The sequence below is a fragment of the Callithrix jacchus genome, chromosome 13 (assembly GCF_049354715.1).
Source record: "Callithrix jacchus isolate 240 chromosome 13, calJac240_pri, whole genome shotgun sequence".
Taxonomy (NCBI): Eukaryota; Metazoa; Chordata; class Mammalia; order Primates; family Cebidae; genus Callithrix; species Callithrix jacchus.
Window position 1 is genome coordinate 18412176 of NC_133514.1, and position 17855 is coordinate 18430030.

Below are 17855 nucleotides of genomic sequence, written 5' to 3' on the forward strand. Positions count from 1 at the left end.
ATTCTATTATATTTGGGAGAGGTAAAGCTGTTTGCCCTTTCATAGGGATAACTTTGAGGAGTTCAAGACTTCAGGGCTGGAAATAACTGCAGATGTGGTGGACATAGCAAGAGAACTAGAAGGGGAACCTGAAGATGTGAGTAAATTGCTGTAACCTCATGATAAATCTTGAACTTTGAGGAGTTACTTCTTATGAATGAACACAGAAGGTGATTTCTTGTAACTAAATCTACTCCTGGTGAAGACGCTGTGAATACTGGTAAAATGACAAAGGATGTAGACTCTTACATAAACTTAGTTGATAAAACAACTGCAGGGTTTGAGAGAATTGGCTCCAATTTTAAAGAAGTTCTTCTGTGGATAGAATGCTATTATCAAAGAGCATCACACGGTACAGAGAGAAATCTTTTGTGAAATGAAGAGACCACTGATCAGCCAACTTCATTGTCTTACTTTGAGCAATTGCCACAGCCACCTCAGCCTTCAGTAGCCACCACCCTGATCAGTCAGCAGCCGTCAACAGTGAGGCAAGACCCTCTTACCAGCAAAAAAGGTTAATGAGGAGTCCTAATTAGACAAAAGAAGTCAGGCTGTCAGGAGCAGGGGACAGCAAAAAGCAGCAGCAGATGAATTACAAGTCTGCCTTTCTTCAAGGTCCAGGACACACAGTCCTCCTGTGCAAATAACTCACGATCATCCTGCACCCAGCTATCCCCAGACCCTCGGCTGATAGGAAGAATGCAAGTTAGGGCATCACAACTTTGGCATTATCTTACTGCACATAGCAGTCTGCGGCCCAAGAACTAACCTATAGAATCTCCAGCAGGCCTTTGTTTCCTTGCAGACGCTCTTCGCTTGCTGGCTGCCCATTGCTCTCTTGCAATGTATTTTCATACTTTCCCTAATAAATCTGTCTTTTTCTACCTAGAACTGTCTTAGCAAATTATTTTACCCCCATGCCACTGGCACAGATAGTCATCACTCCCCCAAGACACTTACGATGTGCTGGAGGCTCAGGTGATCATTAGCACTTTTTAACAATAAAATATTTTAAAATTAAGCTATGCATATCCCCCCGCCGCCCCCCGCCTTCCTTTTTTTTTTTTTTTTTTTTTTTTGAGATGAAGTCTTGCCTTGTTGCCTAGCCTTGAGTGCAGTGGCGTAATCTCGGCTCACTGCAACCTCCACCTCCCGGGTTTAAGCGATTCTCCTGCCTCAGCCAACCGAGTAGCTGGGATTACAGGTGCGTGCCACCAGGCCCGACTAATTTTTATAATAATGAAAGAAAGTATCATTTGCCGAAAGCCCTACCCATAACAAGCCTCTTCTGCGTTTGGCTCTGTTCACCGGCCCTTCGTTTACTTCCTAAACCGACCCTTTTGTTAACTTTCAGTGAAGAGGTAGTTTTAATAAATATATTCTCCAGAAATCTACAAACTTTTCCATGGGTCAGGGTGAGAGGTCCCACCACGATGTAGAAAGAACAGCTGAGTCCTGCGGGTAAGCGCCAGATCCGATCTGCACAGACCACGTGGGTGGGAGGCACGGAGTCAGAGGCACTTCCTCAATATGAATCACCTGTCTCTGGTGGCTCACACAGGCCCCAGGGCCCCATGGACAGGGCTGCTCCCAGCGTCTGCACGCCACTTCCTGGGCTTGTGGGGGTGGTACGCCAGAGGCTGCCTGCAGCAGAAAGCCCACGCAGAGGCCAAGGCCTCTTGTTCCACTTAGCAGAGACCCCACAAAGAGCCAGAGGGCAGCATCAGAGCCTGGGGCCCCCGCAGGGGTGCCCAAGGAGACAGCACCTGCAGGCCATTGGCAAGGCCAGAAGATGGTGAGTGGAAAGTCGAGGGCACGTGGAGAGACCCTGAGAAGGGGCTGTTCAGCTGGGAGTCCTGCATTTGCCGTTTGTGTTTCATCCGGCGATTTGAAACCAGGTTTTTATTTGGGCAGAGTGGCATCTCCCTGGCCAGCCTCTTCCGGTCCAGAAGGCCCCGGTACTGGTGGTGCCGGAAGTCGCCTTCCACGGCGCTGATCTGCTTCATGGTGAAGGAACCAACAGTCCTCTCCGGAGCAGGCAGATTTGAGGACCTGGATTCCTCCAAGCTGACGGCTTGAGGGGCTCCTGGTGCCAGATGTCTGGCCCCGTACAAGGAGGCTCCTGGGGAGACACCGGCAGGCCTGGGTTGCCCCTGGGCAGCTGCTCTGGGAGGCCTGCTGCCGGCCACGAGGTGGGGAGGAGAGACGCATCGCGGTCAGGTAGGCCAGAGGAAAGGCTGGGCGGGGCTGGTCAGGCGCGTGATCCATCACCATATATTGTTTTTAAAAGACACAATACTATTGCAAATTAACAGACTACAGTATAGGATACCCATAACTTTTTGTTTTACACTTTATTTTCGTTTTGTTTTGAGTCTGAGATGGGTGCTTGTTCTGTTGCTCAGGCTGGATTATAATGGTGCAATCTGGGCTCATTGCAACCTCAGCCTCCAGGGCTCAAACGATCCTCCTGCCTCAGCTCTTTAAGTAGTTGGGACCACAGGTCCATAAGCCACCATGCCCTGCTAATTTTTGTGTGTTTTGTAGAAACGGGTGTTGACATGTTGCCCAGGCTGATCTGGAACTCCTGAGCTCCAGTGATTCCCCTGCCTCGGACTTCCAAAGTGCTGGGATTACAGGCATGAGCTATTGTGACCAGCATTGTACCGATAACATTTATATGCACTGGAAAACAAACAAACAAAAAAATTGTGTGACTCACTTTACTGTGGTGGTCTGGAAGCTAACCTGCAGTATCTTTAAGATATGTCTGCGTTTTCAATATTAGATCCTCATCTAATGTACAGTTCAAAAATATTTTCTCCCATTCTGTAAGTTACTCTTCACTCTGTTGATTGTTTCCTTTATTTTTCATAAGCATTTTAGTTTGATGTAATCCTATTTGTCTGTCTTTGCTTTTGGGGTTATATCCAAAATATCTTTGCCCTCCCTGGGCCACTTCTGCCATCCAGAATAGAGCCGGGGAGATGGGGCCCCGCAATACACAGTTAGAATACCAGCTCTCCCTTTCTAGAACCCTCCACCAAACTTCCCATTACAGTTGTTTGTTTCGAGATGGAGTCTTGCTCTGTTGCCAGGCTGGAGGGCAGTGGCATTTCTTGACTCACTGCAACCTCCGACTCCCAGATTCAAGTGATTTTCCTGCCTCAGCCTCCTGAGTACAGGTGCGCACCACCACACCCAGCTAATTTTTGTATTTTTAGTAGAGACAGGGTTTCTTTATGTTGGCCAAGGTGGTCTTGATCTCTTGACCTTGTGATCTGCCTGCCTTGCCCTCCCAAAGTTGGGATTACAGGCGTGAGCCACTGTACCTGGCTACCCTAGTACAGTCTTTACTCGGCACACTTTTTAGTTCTCAGCTCACCCCAGCATTGAGGAAATCTGTGCAACAGTTAAAGAGGGACAAAGAATTCCAGAGACAAAAATAAATATTATTCAAGATCTATTGTAAAATTTAAAAAGCAAAAACTTGAAAAACTGTGAAGACTGTGAGTCCATTCGTTTTTGTATATTATTTTTATTTTTGTTATTTGAAACAGGGCCTTGCTCTGTCACTCAGGTTGGAGTGTAGTGGCATGAACACACTCACTAACCTCAACCTCCTGGAGTCAGGCCTGAGTAGCTGGGACTATAAGCATGTGCCATCACATCTGGCTAAATTAAAAAAATATATTTTATAAAGACAGGGTCTTGCCATTTTGCCCAGTCTGCTCTTGAACTTATGGGCTCCAGTGATCCTTCCATCTCAGTCTCCCAAACTGCTGAGATTACAGGCATGAGCCACCACACCCAGCCTTGGTTTCTGTATATTCTAGGCATGTATAATGTATGCTGGGAAGACATTCTGGAAGAACAGAAATTATGGAGGGGGAGGTTTGGTTATGGAATATTAATATGATAAATTTCAGAGCTCTGGGTTTTCAAATACTTTGTCAACAGATGTGACTGTAGGGTGAGAACAAATACACTCACCCAGAGCCCTGGGCTGGAGATTCTACAGAACTTGCTGTCCAAGGTAGAAGGGGTGTTGTCGGCCCCGGGAAGGGTGATCAGACAATTCACTCCTGATAATACATGCCAGGCACTGACTCTGCATCAGGCCAGAAGTATAGACATCTATATACCTCTAAAATCATCAACTAAGACAGACCGACCCTTGAGAAGTTGCCAGTCATCAAAACCTTGTCCAGTCACAGGGCATAGGAGGGAGAACTGGAACACAGTCATTTCCTTTCATAGAGAGGGAGGATTTCTTCCCCTATTGCTAGTTATATTTCTAGTCATTTTTGATTGCCAATTTGCATTTAGGCAACACATATAAACAGCCTGCTAAGTGTATTTCCTAGAGTTCTTCCATGCTTACATCATCATATACAGAAAGAGGAAGACAGAAAGATGTACATCATATAGCATTATGCAACACAGATGTTTCTCTACTTAAGATGGGGGTAAGCCTTAATAATCCTGTCTTGAAGCTGAAAAATCTAAGTCAAATCCTGGTAAGTCTACATGCTCATGACTTTGCGTGGGCTATGTCCTGATAATCTCATCATACATCCAAATTTTTCAATTTTAAAATGCAGGTAATACCCAAATACACCAAATCTAAAGTTAAAAAACTATAAGTCAAACCATTGTGACTGTGAACCATCTCTAGTTAGATGTAATTAAATGCACATACAGCAGAAATGGAACTTACAATATAAGAAAGAGAAAAAAAGACTTCACTCACGATGAAGAACTCAAAAGAATGACATCCTAAAACCACAGAGTACACAATTATGTAACTATATGCCACCAAAAATCTTATATAAATTTACACAGTTTGCTTATCACATGTAGTATTTCATCAAAATTACTCAAAGTGCATTGACAAAGTTGTAGGACCTTTGGTAAGCTGCACCATATCAGATAGTAGGGTGTTGAGGCATGGATCAAATACTGGACTATTTCTTCCAGTCTGCTTCCCTTCATAGGATAAAAGGTAAACAAAGGAAGCTCTGGTTTCCTGAAGAGATTCACAGGCAGGACATAGCAGAGCTTGCGTCACCTTCTTCATAGAGAAGCTTTTTGGAGCCTACCAGTTGGTCCTGAATATTTCCTTTGCATGTCCTCCTTCCAGTATTTCTGACGCCTCCAGCAAGGTGTTGATGGAGAAGAGAGAAGAGGAGATTGAGGGTCTTGATGCTCCAGGGACAATCAGCCCAGGATTGACATAGACCTCCTCTTCTCCAGAAGAGCCCCCTCAGCTATGGGGACAGTAGTTATGACATTGTCCCTATCCCCTACCCTCCTGCTACATCTCCAGGCACAAAACAGTGACTCTCAGTGGGGTCAGCGTCATTCAATGGTACCTGCAGCCTCCTCTTCTGACACCCTTCAGCTTCTGCCTGTCTCTGTAACACACAGTGGGGAAGGCTGTGGTCAGAGTCAGGAGTCCTGCAGTCCAGTACTGACCCTGACCACCAGCCAGCCCTGACACCTGCAGCACTTCCCCTCTCGGGTCTCCATGGAGATGGAGAAAACCCTCTGGTTCTGCACAGCTCTCGGGCTCTATGTGACAGTGGCTCATTGAGACATAAGTAACATGCAGTAAATGCTCACTTTCTAAGCTTTGCCCAGCTTTGACTACTATATGCACCGGTGTAATCATCCCCTGATCAAGATGTAGAACATTTTCACCACCCCAGAAAGTCTCCTTCTGCCCCATCTAACCAATTCCACCCATCCTGACAGGAAACAATCAGTTCCTTACAAGATTTTTACCAGCAGCAGAAGTCTCAACAGAAGACTATGAGGGCATGCAGGAAAATCTAACAAAATGATTTATTCCAAGACTGCAAATGTTCTTTGGTCATTAATACTGTACCATATCAATAGTCTAAATAAGGAAATAAAACATGTCTCTCTGGAGGCTGGAAAGACATACGGTAAAATTAAACACCAATTCTGATTTTTTTCAAAGCATTTGAGAATAGGAGGCTGCATTCCTGATGAGGAGAATTTCTGTATGAAACCAAAGTGGTCACCATTTCTAAGGGTGACATGTTGGAGGCTTTCCCCAGAAATCAAATCAGGACCCAAACACCTGCCTTCCTAAGCACAGCTGAACATTGTTCTGAAAGGTCTGGCCTAGGAAACAAGATGGGAAATAAAAATGAGGCAAGACTCTTGGAAGGGGCAGACACAATAATCATTTTCAGTGTCATTAAAAATCCCTAAGAATGAAACTATGATATTGAAATAAAAATCTATATCTGGAGGAATGTTAAAAACATAGCAGATGCAATAAGTTTCTAATAGAATTACAGGGCTATCTAACGCATAATGGTTACAAAATACACAAAGTACTAATGGTCATGAGAAAAGACAGGAATAACGTTATCTGAAGAAGAACACAAATGACAACTCAGTTATACTAAGATACCTGACTTCAAATGCTATCTTTAATAAGTAAATATTGATATCAATTATGTCTAGATTAATTTTAATTTTAAGGTAATTGATAAAAATGTCACTGGATTTGTTTTTGGTAGAAAGGAAGATGGAGGAAATCTTATAAAGTAATTTTAAATTTTATCTGGGTAAAATAATAAATTTTGAAACAGTATGGAAGAGCTGTTTGCTACCTTGGATATTAAAACACATTAGAAAGTTTCCATTGTAACCTGCCTTAAAATAATAAGAACCATCTATGACAAACCCACAGTCAGCATCATACTGAATGGGCAAAAGCTGGAAAATTCTGCTTGATAACTGGAACAAAACAAGGATGCTCACTCTCATCACTCCTGTTCAACATAGTACTTGAAGTCCTAGAAAGAGCAATCAGTCAAGAGAAAAAAATAAAAGGCATCCAAATAGGAAATGAAGAAGTCAGTCTGTCTCTTCATGGATTATACTGAATGGGCAAAAGGTGGAAGATTCCACTTGAGAACTGGAACATGACAAGGATGCTCACTCTCAACACTCCTATTCAGCATAGTACTGGAAGTCCTAGCCAGAGCAGTCAGTCAAGAGAAAAAAGTAAAAGGCAGCCAAATAGGAAATGAAGAAGTCAATCTAGCTCTTCATGATTCTATACCTTGAAAACCCTAAAGACTCCACCAAAAGGCTCCTGGAACTGATAAATGACTTCAGCAATGTTTCAAGATGCAAAATTAATGGACAAAAATAAGTGGCATATCTATGTACCAGTAACATTCAAGCTGAGAGCCAAATCATGAACACAATTCCATTTATAGTAGCCCCTGCACCAACACACCCCAAAATACCTACGAATGCTTCTAACCAAGGAGGTGAAATATTGCTACAAGGAGAGTTACAAAACACTACTAAAAGAAATCATAAATGACACATACAAATGGAAAGACATTCCATGCTCTTGGATTGGAAGAATTAATATTGTTAAAATTGGCAGGCTAGGCATGGTGGCTCGTGCTTGTAATCCCAGCATTTTGGGAGGCTGTGGCGGGCGGATCACAAGGTCAAGAGATCGAGACCATCCTGGTTATCATGGTGAAACCCCGTCTCTATTAAAAACACAAAAAAATAGCTGGATGTGGTGGCACACACCTGTATCCCAGCTACTTGGGAGGCTGAGGCAGGTGGATCTCTTAAACCCAGGAGGTGGAGGTTGCAGTGAGCCAAGATCATGGCACTGCATTCCAGCCTGGTAAAAGAGCAAGACTCTGCCTCAGAAAACAACCCCAAAGGATCATGATTCATTATTTATTTTATCAGATTAGGGGATAAGCATCATTTAGATCCCATGGTCAGTTGCAAGGGAGGCACAGGGTATCACATGAAGCACTCTGCAAGGAGAGGAGCCCTTACGTGATTTCCCAAAAGCTCAGGCCTACTGGAGAGAAAGGCCTTAGAACCTGAAGGCTGAGTGAGGCCGAGAACCTGCCAGAAGCACAGGGCCCCTGGGGTAGAGCACCTGGCCATGGAGCAGACCTGTGCCACTGCTGAAAACCCTTTCAACTCAGCCACTCCTCTGTGCTGTAATGATGCCTTCACCCCCTTGAAGCCAACAGTTTAAAAAGATTTCCCTACTAGGTGCCAGACATTATAAAAATGATCTCTTTCTATTTTATTTGATTGACCTAAGACATAATCATGGAACAGGGTATGATGAAGACCAAGTTGGACTGGAACTTGGTTCCCTGACTCACATCAGCTACGACTCCCACCTCATCACTTTGGCCTCCACCTCTGGGCAAGGGGTCTACACATTTTGTACCTGATTTACAAAATCCACATGGGTAGCAAGAAGAGAAATTGTTGGGAGCACTGGTGTAATCCACACCCTCTATGCACTGGTTACAATCTCCAATATGTTCTGATTGATGAGATCCTGGGATGGGAGAGGAAAGCCAGTGAATGAATTGACACAGAGATCCCAGAGGCTGGTGGCAGTGGATGGGATACTCTTCTTTTGGCCATCAGTAGACTCCAGACAGGGAAATCCCCTCTTTCCGGCTTGGTCTTGTCATCAGTTCTACATCTATTACACACCTTTGACTGGCACTGCTGGCAGAAATATAATACAAGCTGCACACAAAATTCAAATTCTATGAGAGCTGCCGACGGGATCATGATAGATGGGAGGCAGGACTAGATTGCAGCTCCCACTCAGACAGAGCAGCGTGTGAAGGTTCGCATTGTGAACTTATGCTTCAGAATGACTGCAGGAATAAATCAGGAAGACTGAGAAAATCCGCAGACCCTCTGAAGGAAGCAGATTGCATCTGCAGGACCTGGTAGACACCCCAGATACTGTGAGCCCCCAAATTGTGCAAGTGGGAAAGGGAAATTGCCCCCAAATACACACCTTCACTGGGGAAGCTGAAGCTCTAGATCACAGAGAAGATTCTGACCTTACCTGGAGCTGAGTCAATTTAGAGAGCCAAGTGAAATATAGGGGTAGAGGAAACAGTGGGGAAAGACTTGCGGGCTTACTGGCTGCCCTAGCAAGTCATTTCTGCCTTACCTCACAGGGGTCCTTGAGGAGGGCTGCCAGTGGCACTGGGAAAAGATCACAGGGAGAAGGAAACCTCCAGCTCAACTTTTTAACAATTTGAACTGATTAAGAAGTTTCCTGGCCAGAGCTCAGGGGAGGGCATGAATCTGGTGTGCAGACTCCACAGGCCGGGGAAGCATGAAAGCCCTGCTTCCTTTCTCAGCTGGGAGGCAGGTAGCTTGGGGCAAGTTCTCATCCTTGCTCACCCACTGCCTGGAAACTGTTGGGGGGATGCAGTGGAAGTGAGACCAGTTGTTTGGATTGTGTGGGAGCTAGGTGAGTCCCGTGACTGCCAGCTTTCCCCCACTTCCCCCCACTTCCCTGATAACCTGCATAACACAGTACAGGCAGCCATAATCCTCCTAGGAACATAACTCCATTGATCTGGGAACCACATCTCCATTCCCAACAACAGCTGCAGTAAGACCTGCCCAAGGAGAGTCTGAGCTCAGACACTCTTAGCCCTGCCCCCACCTAATGGTCCTTCCCTACCCACCCTAGTAACTGAAGACAAAGGGCATATAGTTTTGAGAGTTTTAGGGTCCTGTCCACTATCTGTTCCTCCCCATATTACCAGTGCTGATGCTCCCTTGAAAGGGAAATTGGCAAGCTGATCCTAAAATTCATATGGAATTGCAAGACACCCAGTGTAAACAAAATAATTCTGGATAAGAAAAACAAAAAAGGAAGATTTTTATGTCCTGATTTCAAAACACACTACAAGACAATGTGGTGATGGCAAAAGGACAGATATAGATTAATGGAAAAGAAATGAGTCTAGAAATAAACCATACCTTTATGGTCAATTATTTTTTGTCAAGGATACCAAGACCATTCACTGGGAAGAATCGTCTTTTCAACAAATGGCAGCTGGATATACAAAAGAATAAAGCTGGACTCTTATCTGACACCATATACAAAAATTAATTGAAAATGGATCAAGACTTAAACTATAAAACTTTTAGGAGAAACCATGGGGATAAAGCTTCATGACCTTAGATTTGGCAAAGGATCAGTAAGTACCTGTTGAAAAGAAAAATGAAACTGTGGGAAACAGGAGACTGGATGAACATGGAAAAGGATTGTTCTTGGTCAATTTTGAGTTCATTTTTGCATATGGTGTATTATAAGGAAAAGGGTGGTGTAAATGATTGAAAATCAGTCTTAGAATGTACCTGCTGGTCACGATTATCCCAAAGCGCTATGTTTCCATTGCTTTGAGGCAGGTGACTGATGATAAACTCTGATGGTTGTGGCTGAGCCAGGTATGACCTGTGGAGGCAGAGCAGGAACTGGCATGAGTGGCTTCCAGATCTCATCCATCAAAGATCAGTCTCACATTCCATTCCCCCAAGCCTCTAAAGCTAGACAGAACTTGCATCTTTCTCCCAGTTCTAACACTCAATCATTTGTTTGTACTTATATTTGTCTCTTTGCCCCTACCCCAGCCCCCGCCCCGCAGCCCTTGGCAACTACCATTCTACTGTTTGTTTCCATGAATTTGACTACTCTAGGTACCTCATATAAATGGAACTGTCTAGTGGCTAGCATATTTCACTTAGCATAAAGTCATTACTGCCCATCCATTTGGTACTATGCACTGGCATTTCCTTTCTTTACACTGTGTGCATATCCAGCATATTTTGTTTATTCATCTGTCGATGGACACCTGGGTTATCTTCACATTTTGGCTCTTGTGAATAATGCTCCTATATACATGGGTGTACAAAACCTCTTTGAGACCCAGCTTTCATACCCAGAGGTAAAATTGCTGTTTACTTCCAAGAGTTGTATAATTCTTGTAGATCTTACATTCAGGCCACATATGAAAAGTCAACAGCTAGCATCCTACTCAACAGTGAAAGACTAAAGGTTTTTCCTCCAAGATCAGGAATAAGACACAGAGGCCTCCTTTCATTGCTTCTACAGTACCCCGGGTAATGCGGGGCCCACAGAAAGAATCTGAAAGTGTTTCCTTATCCTCAATTTCCTGGAAGAGTTTGAGGAGAACTAGTGTTCGTTCTTTAAGTGTTTGGTAGACGTTAACTGGTCCTGGGCTTTTCTTTGTTGGGAAGTTTTGGATTATGGATTCTATATCATTACTATAGTTATCTTCAAAATCTCAGTTTCTTCATGATTGAGTCTTGGTAGGTAGTGTGTTTCTAGGGATTTCTCAGTTTTATCTACATGCTCTAGTTTGTTAACACAATTATTTGTAGTATTTTTTAGCATCTTTTGACTTCTGTAAATTGGTTTGAAGTGTTCCTGTTTCATTTGTGATTTTAGTTGAGTTTTCTCTCTTTTTTCTTGGTGTGTACCTGCTGTGGATCTCTCCTAATAGTCAACCTGAGACTTCTTTGATTTTCTCTATTGTTTTTCTATTCTCGATTTCTGTTGTCTCTGCTCTAATCTTTATTATTTACTCCCTTTGCTGGTTTTGGGGTTAGTTCACTATTCGTTTTTTAATTCATTAAAGTGTAAAGGTAGATTGTGGATTTGAGAACTTTCTTTTTTAGTGTGAACATTTACAGCTGTCACTTTCCATTTTAGCACCGCTTTCACGTCCTGTAAGTTTTGATATATTGTGTTTTCATTTGTCTGAAGATATTTTCTCAAACTTTTTTTATTTCCATAGGTTTTGGGGTACACGTGGTTTTTGGTTGCATGGATAAGTTCTTGAGTGGTGGTTTCGGGGATTTTAGTGCATGTATCATATGTCTCAAGGTATTTCCTTTTTTTGGAGGGATGACAGGGTCTCACTCCTGTCACCCAGGCTTAAGTGCAGTGGCACCATCACAGCTCACTGAAGCCTTAACTTACTGGCCTAAGGTGATTCTCCCCCTCAGCCTCTCAAGTAGCTGGGAGTACAGATGCACACTACCACACCTGGCTAATTTTTCATATTTTCAGTAGAAACAAGGTTTTGCCATGTTGCCCAGGCTGGTCTTGAACTCCGGACCTTAAGCGATCTGATCACCTTCGTCTCTCAAAGTGCTGAAATTACATGCATGAGCCATGGTACCTAGCCTCTCAAGATATTTTCTAATATCTTTTGATTTTTTTTAACCCATTGGCTGTTTAAAAATGTTATTTATTATTTACATATTTGTGGATTTCTCAGTTTTCCTTCTGCTGTTGATATATAATTTCCTTTTATTGTGACTGGAAAGGATACTTAATATTATTTCAGTTTTACAAAATTTATTAAGACTTGTTTTGTGGGCCGGGTGCAGTGGCTCACACCTGTAATCCCAGCACTTTGGGAGGCTGAGGAGAGAGGATCACGATGTCAAGAGATTGAGACAGTCCTGGCCAACATGGTGAAACCCCGTCTCTACTAAAAAATACAAAAGTTAGATGGGTATGGTGGTGTGCACCTGTAGTCTTAGCTACTTGGGAGGCTGAGACAGGAGAATTGCTTGAACCTGGGAGGCAGAGGTTGCAGTGAGCCTAGATCACGCCACTGCATTCCAGCCTGGTGCCTTTACAGAGCAAGACTCTGTCTCAAAAAAAAAAAAAAAACTTGTTTTGTGGCATAACATATAGTGTGTCCTAGACAAAGTTTCTTGTGCCCTTGAGAAAAATGGGTATTCTGCTGTGATTGGACAGTGTTCACATATACACAGACACATACGCTTTTACTAATGAGGGTTATATGATGTGTGACTCTTTTAAGAATCAGGATATTGAATTAAATATCAAGTAATGAATAAAAATTAATTGAAAATGGATCAAGAGTTAAACTACAAAACTCTTAGGAGAAAACATGGGGATAAAGCTTCATAACCTTCAGGTTTAAAAAGGCACTTTACAAACTGTCCCCCAAAACAGCCTGTCAGATGTCCCACTGAATACTACAGAGTCACAGAAAAAGATGAAACAGCAGTATAGTTATTTAAGGCAGAATTTCGGAGTGATAACATCATAAAGACAAGCGAAAATCACTGAATGTGGTCTCAGGATTGTCTAGTATTAAGGTACTAATGTTTACTGTCTGGTACTGAAGGTTGTATTGTGGTGATGAGGGAGAATGTCCTTCTTTATTGGAAATACCACTCAAGTGTTTCAGGGTGATGTGTATTCTATGGGTAGCTTGCTCTCAGATGGTTCAGAGCAAAGTATATAGCATAGTTTTTGCAATTGGAATATGGTGTTTTCTGTAATCGCACAATATTTTAAATTAGAAAGGGAAATTAGAAGAGGAGGAGAGAGAGCAGGAGGAGGAGGAAGAAGAAAAGGTTGTTAAAAGGAAAACACCTTAGGCTAAGTTCAGTCTGACTGCTGATTAGATTGAACGAAGATTAAATACAACACCTTTCTGCCTCTATGTCTTTAAATATCTGGTGACACGAATGTGTGTAGGAAACCCTGTCTGTGTTTCCTTTTTCTGCTCTCACAGCAGTGTATTACTTGGCTTGTTAGATTCACAAGTTGCTTCTAGTAGTTCTTCTCTACAAATGAAAGTGGTTCCAGTCCTTCCTTCCCAGTTATTCTGTCTTCCTCCCATGTCATACTGCAGTGGCTAGGACCCTGAGTTCAGTGCTGAATAGCTGTGATCAGCAGAAACATGCTTGGAATTGGTTCGAATCACGGAAAAAATGCATTTGATATTTTACCATTGTTACCGATGTTAGCAATAGGGTTTTATATATGCATTTTAATCAGACTGAGGAAGTTCTCTTCTGTTTCTGATGGTAATTTTTTTGTCATAAATGGAAGTTAAAGTTTGTCAGATGCTCTTTCTGCTTCAGTTAGCATGTTTATATAGTTTTTTCCTTCATACTGTTAGTATCATGAATAACATTGATTAATTTTCAGATCTTAATCCAACTGTCTTTCTGAAATAAAACCTACCTGCTCACAGTGTATTATCTTCTGCAGAATTCAATTGGCTATTGTTGAATTAAGGCTTTTTACATCTATATCTATAATAAATATTGTCAGTATTTTTCTTTTCTTATAGTGTCTGTCAGATTTTGGTGTCAGAGTTATGCTGCTCTTTTTTTTTTTTTAGTAGGAGTCTCACTCTGTCACCAGGCTGGAGAGCAGTGGCATGATCACTGCTCACTGCAACTTCCACCAGGTTCAACCGATTCTCCTGCCTCAGTCTCCTGAATAGCTGGGATTACAGGCACTCACCACCACACCCAGTTAATTTTTGTATTTTTAGTAGAAACAGGGTTTCACCATGTTGGCCAGGATGGTCTTATCTCTTGACCTCATGATCTGCCAACCTTGGCCTCCCAAAGTGCTGGGATTACAGGCATGAGCCATCGCGCCTGGCCTATGCTGCACTTTTAAAACACTGAAGTTTTTCCTCCTCCTTTATTTCCTGAAACAATTTGTCTAATGTTGTTGTTACTTATTTTAAAAATATTTATAGAATTCAGGCTGGTGCAGTGGCTCATGCCTGTAGTCCCAGCACTTTGGGAGGCTGAGGCAGATGGATCTCTTGAGGTCAGGAGGTCGAGAGCATCCTGGCCAACATGGTGAAACCCATCTCTACTAAAAATACAAAAATTAGCTGGGTAGGGTGGTGCATGCCTGTTATGCCGGCTACTTGGGAGGCTGAGGAGGGGCATCTCTTGAACCCAGGAGGCAGAAGTTGCAGTGAGCCGAGATTGTGCCGTTACACTCTAGACTGGGTGACAGAGCGAGACTCTGTCTCAAAAACAAACAAACAAATATATTTACAGAATTAATCAGTGAAATGACATGGGTCTGCAGTTGTCATCTTTGTAAGCTTTTAAATAATAAGTTCCAATTCTTAGATAGCTGTAGAAATATTTAAATGGTCTTTACCTCTTGTGACTGTTTTTGCTAAGTAGGATTTTTTAAGAAATTTGTCCTGTTTCATCTAAGTTGTTAAATATTTCTGCATATAGGTATTCATGAGATCTCGTTGTTATCCCTTTAATAGCTGTAGAATTTGTAATAATATCCTATCATTAATTCTTGCTATTGGTATTTCATGCTGTTGTTTTTTTTTCTTTTGAAGTTTGGTTTATTAATTTATTAATTGTGTTGATCATTTCTGAGACCTAACTCTTGGCTTGTTGGTTATTTTTATTCTTTGTATTCTATTTCATTAGTTTCTACTCTGTCTCTGAGTTTAATTGACACTTATTTTATGGGTGAGTAATGCAGACCTCTGAGTCACTGATTGTGTTACTATTCTTCTTTTAATCCTTAAGAACTTTACTGACATATACTTTATATATCATATATATGTCATATAATTATTTCCCCTTAATATATTTATAGGAGTGGATAACCATCAATAAAATCAAGTTTTGAACATTTCCTCATCACCCCAAAAAGAAACTCCATGCTCATTAGCAGTCGCTCTTTGTTTTCCCCAACTCCCAATTCTTTTCACAAGAGCCGTGAGAGCTGTGCATGTCACTCTAAGCACTGGCTTAGTGGCTTCCCACACATTCTGCATGTTATATAATCATCATAATTTATTTTGAAATATTTTTAATTCTCTTTTGATTTCATCCATGAACTATGAATTATTTATAGGTATGTTGTTTAATATTCACATATTGGGAGTCTTTCTAGATATAGTTATTAACAAATTAATTTCATTGAGATCAGAGAACATATTTTATATAATTTTCTTCATTTTAAATGTTTTTAGATTTGTTTTATAGCTCACAATGTGGTCTATCTTGGTGGAAGTACCATGTTCATAGAAAAGAATGAATCTCCAGTAGATGTTGCATATGTGCTCTATAAATGTCAGTTAACCCACTTATGCCTGAGGTTGCAATTTTTAAAATTTTGCAGTTAGATGTTGGCGGTAGCCTTGAGCAGTAAGAAAAAAATAATTCTTACATGTTTAGCATTTAGGATATAAATAATTCCCACATGTTGGCAGTAATGGAACCTCAGGCATAAATATTTGTCAAGATGGTTGACAGTGTTCAGATCTGTTGTCATTTTACTGTTTTCATCAGATCATTCTATCACTTGGTGAGAATGAGGTGATAAGATCTCCCTTTAATCCTTTCGAGCGTTGCTTCGTGTATTTTTAAGTTCTATCATCAGGCTATACACTATACACATCTATGATTATTATGCCTTCTGATGTATTCATTTTTTTGGGGAGGGGGTGGGGAGATGGAGTCTTGCTCTGTTGGTCAAGCTGGAGTGCAGTTGTATGATCTCAGCTCACTGCAACCTCCACCTCCTGGGTTCTAGCAATTCTTCTGCCTCGGCCTCCCAAGTAGCTGGGATTACAGGCGCGTGCCACCATGCCTGGATAATTTTTGTATTTTTAATAGAGACAACGTTTCACCATATTGGCCAGGCTGGTCTCTAACACCTGACCTCGTGATCCACTCGCCTCGGCCTCCCAAAGGGCTGGGATCACAGGCAGGAGTCACTATGCCCGGCTTAACACTGCAAATACTGCCTTAAAAAAAAAAATCTCTGTGAATAGCAAGTGAAAACCTGACAACAGTCTCTTGTTGACTCTGTGCCTGGGCAGTCCTCAGCATTTGGTTCAGCTGTTCTTCCTTCCCATCGCTTACATGAAACATAGTTTATGAAAGGCTGAGGACATCACATCCATGTTTGTGCAGGCTTCCTAGAACCCATGTTACTTACTTATCCAAGGAGGGCATGTCCAGCACCTAGTGACCACACTGCAAGGAATCCTGGAGTATCAGAGGCAAGCATGACCCATTCTTTCCTTCAGACAGTTCCAGTTCACAGGGAGATGAGGTGCAGCCATCAATAACCTGAAGTCTATGAGGTGCAAAGAGTCATGAGGGGCTGTCCAGGCAGAGGTGACAAATGCTATTGGTGGCAGGGACACTGGTGGACATAGAGGAAAAAATCCACACAGACAGGTTCTCAGGCAGACAGGAAGTCAAAGCAGTGGGGGAGGGAGTAACAAAAAGTGAGGTTGGGACGCAGCTCTGCAGATTGTGGGTGTCTCTGATTGAGGGGGATGGAAGGTGTGGTCAGAGAGGTGAGGTTCTCAGTTCACAATTTGGGCCCATGGGGGTGTGAGGGTATGGGGTGTGTGTGTGTGTGTGTGTGTGTGTGAAAGAGCGAAAGAGACAGGTCTTGTTCTAGGTCTTCTCCTCCATAGACTCTCCTGACCCTGCCTCTTCCTGAGCTGAGTCATTAACCAGGGGATTTCCTTGCCTTATTTCTTCTGGACAAGAGTTGCATTAGGCTGTTTTAGAGGCAGGTTTGGCATTCACACTGCAGCTTCCTCTCTCAAGCGTACACGCCCTAAAACATGCCTTGTTGATCTTAAAATGAGGAACTTGGAATTGTTCTGAAGGTCTTCCTGTGGTGAGAAATATGTTTCTTTTGAGTCTTTTGTGGCTTTTTTCTTTCTTTCTTTCTTTGTTCTTTTGATATAAAAAGACCCTTGGCTTAAGAAGCAAGACATCTATCTTCTAGTTTCGGGCCAGCCTCATGGTCCAGGGAAAGCCACTTCTTCTCTAAACATGTCTATTATTCTGGACATAAGTGGTGGCCTTACAGGACTTCTCAGGGACCCCCACCTATGACCCAGCCCTAGGTGAGTGCAGGCCTCATGAACAAGCACCAAATACCCCCCTGGGAAAGGCCAGCACAACCCAGTGACCCAATCACTGCCGCTGCCCGGAGGGTCGCTCATCCCCCTGCCCAGCCCTCCCCTGAAGGAATGTTCTTTGTCTCATGACAATGAGGGTTCCTGTACAGTCTGGTTGTATGAGGATTCCGTGTGTTCATATGTGTATAAAGTGCTGAGGACAGACTTGGC

General features: G+C 42.6%; 1 long non-coding RNA gene and 1 pseudogene across 1 annotated transcript; both read right to left on the reverse strand.

Moving 5' to 3' along the window:
* Nucleotides 1–1426: 1426 nt before the first annotated feature.
* On the reverse strand, nt 1427–2250 carry LOC100396702 (homeobox protein VENTX pseudogene; annotated as a pseudogene).
* A 55-nt stretch (nt 2251–2305) lies between these two features.
* LOC118146754 (uncharacterized) lies at nt 2306–17735 on the reverse strand. The gene is made up of 4 exons (XR_004732681.3): nt 16700–17735; nt 10261–10357; nt 8306–8419; nt 2306–2724 (listed from the first exon to the last, which is right to left on the reverse strand). It is a non-coding gene; the product is annotated as an uncharacterized LOC118146754 (long non-coding RNA).
* Nucleotides 17736–17855: the final 120 nt, after the last annotated feature.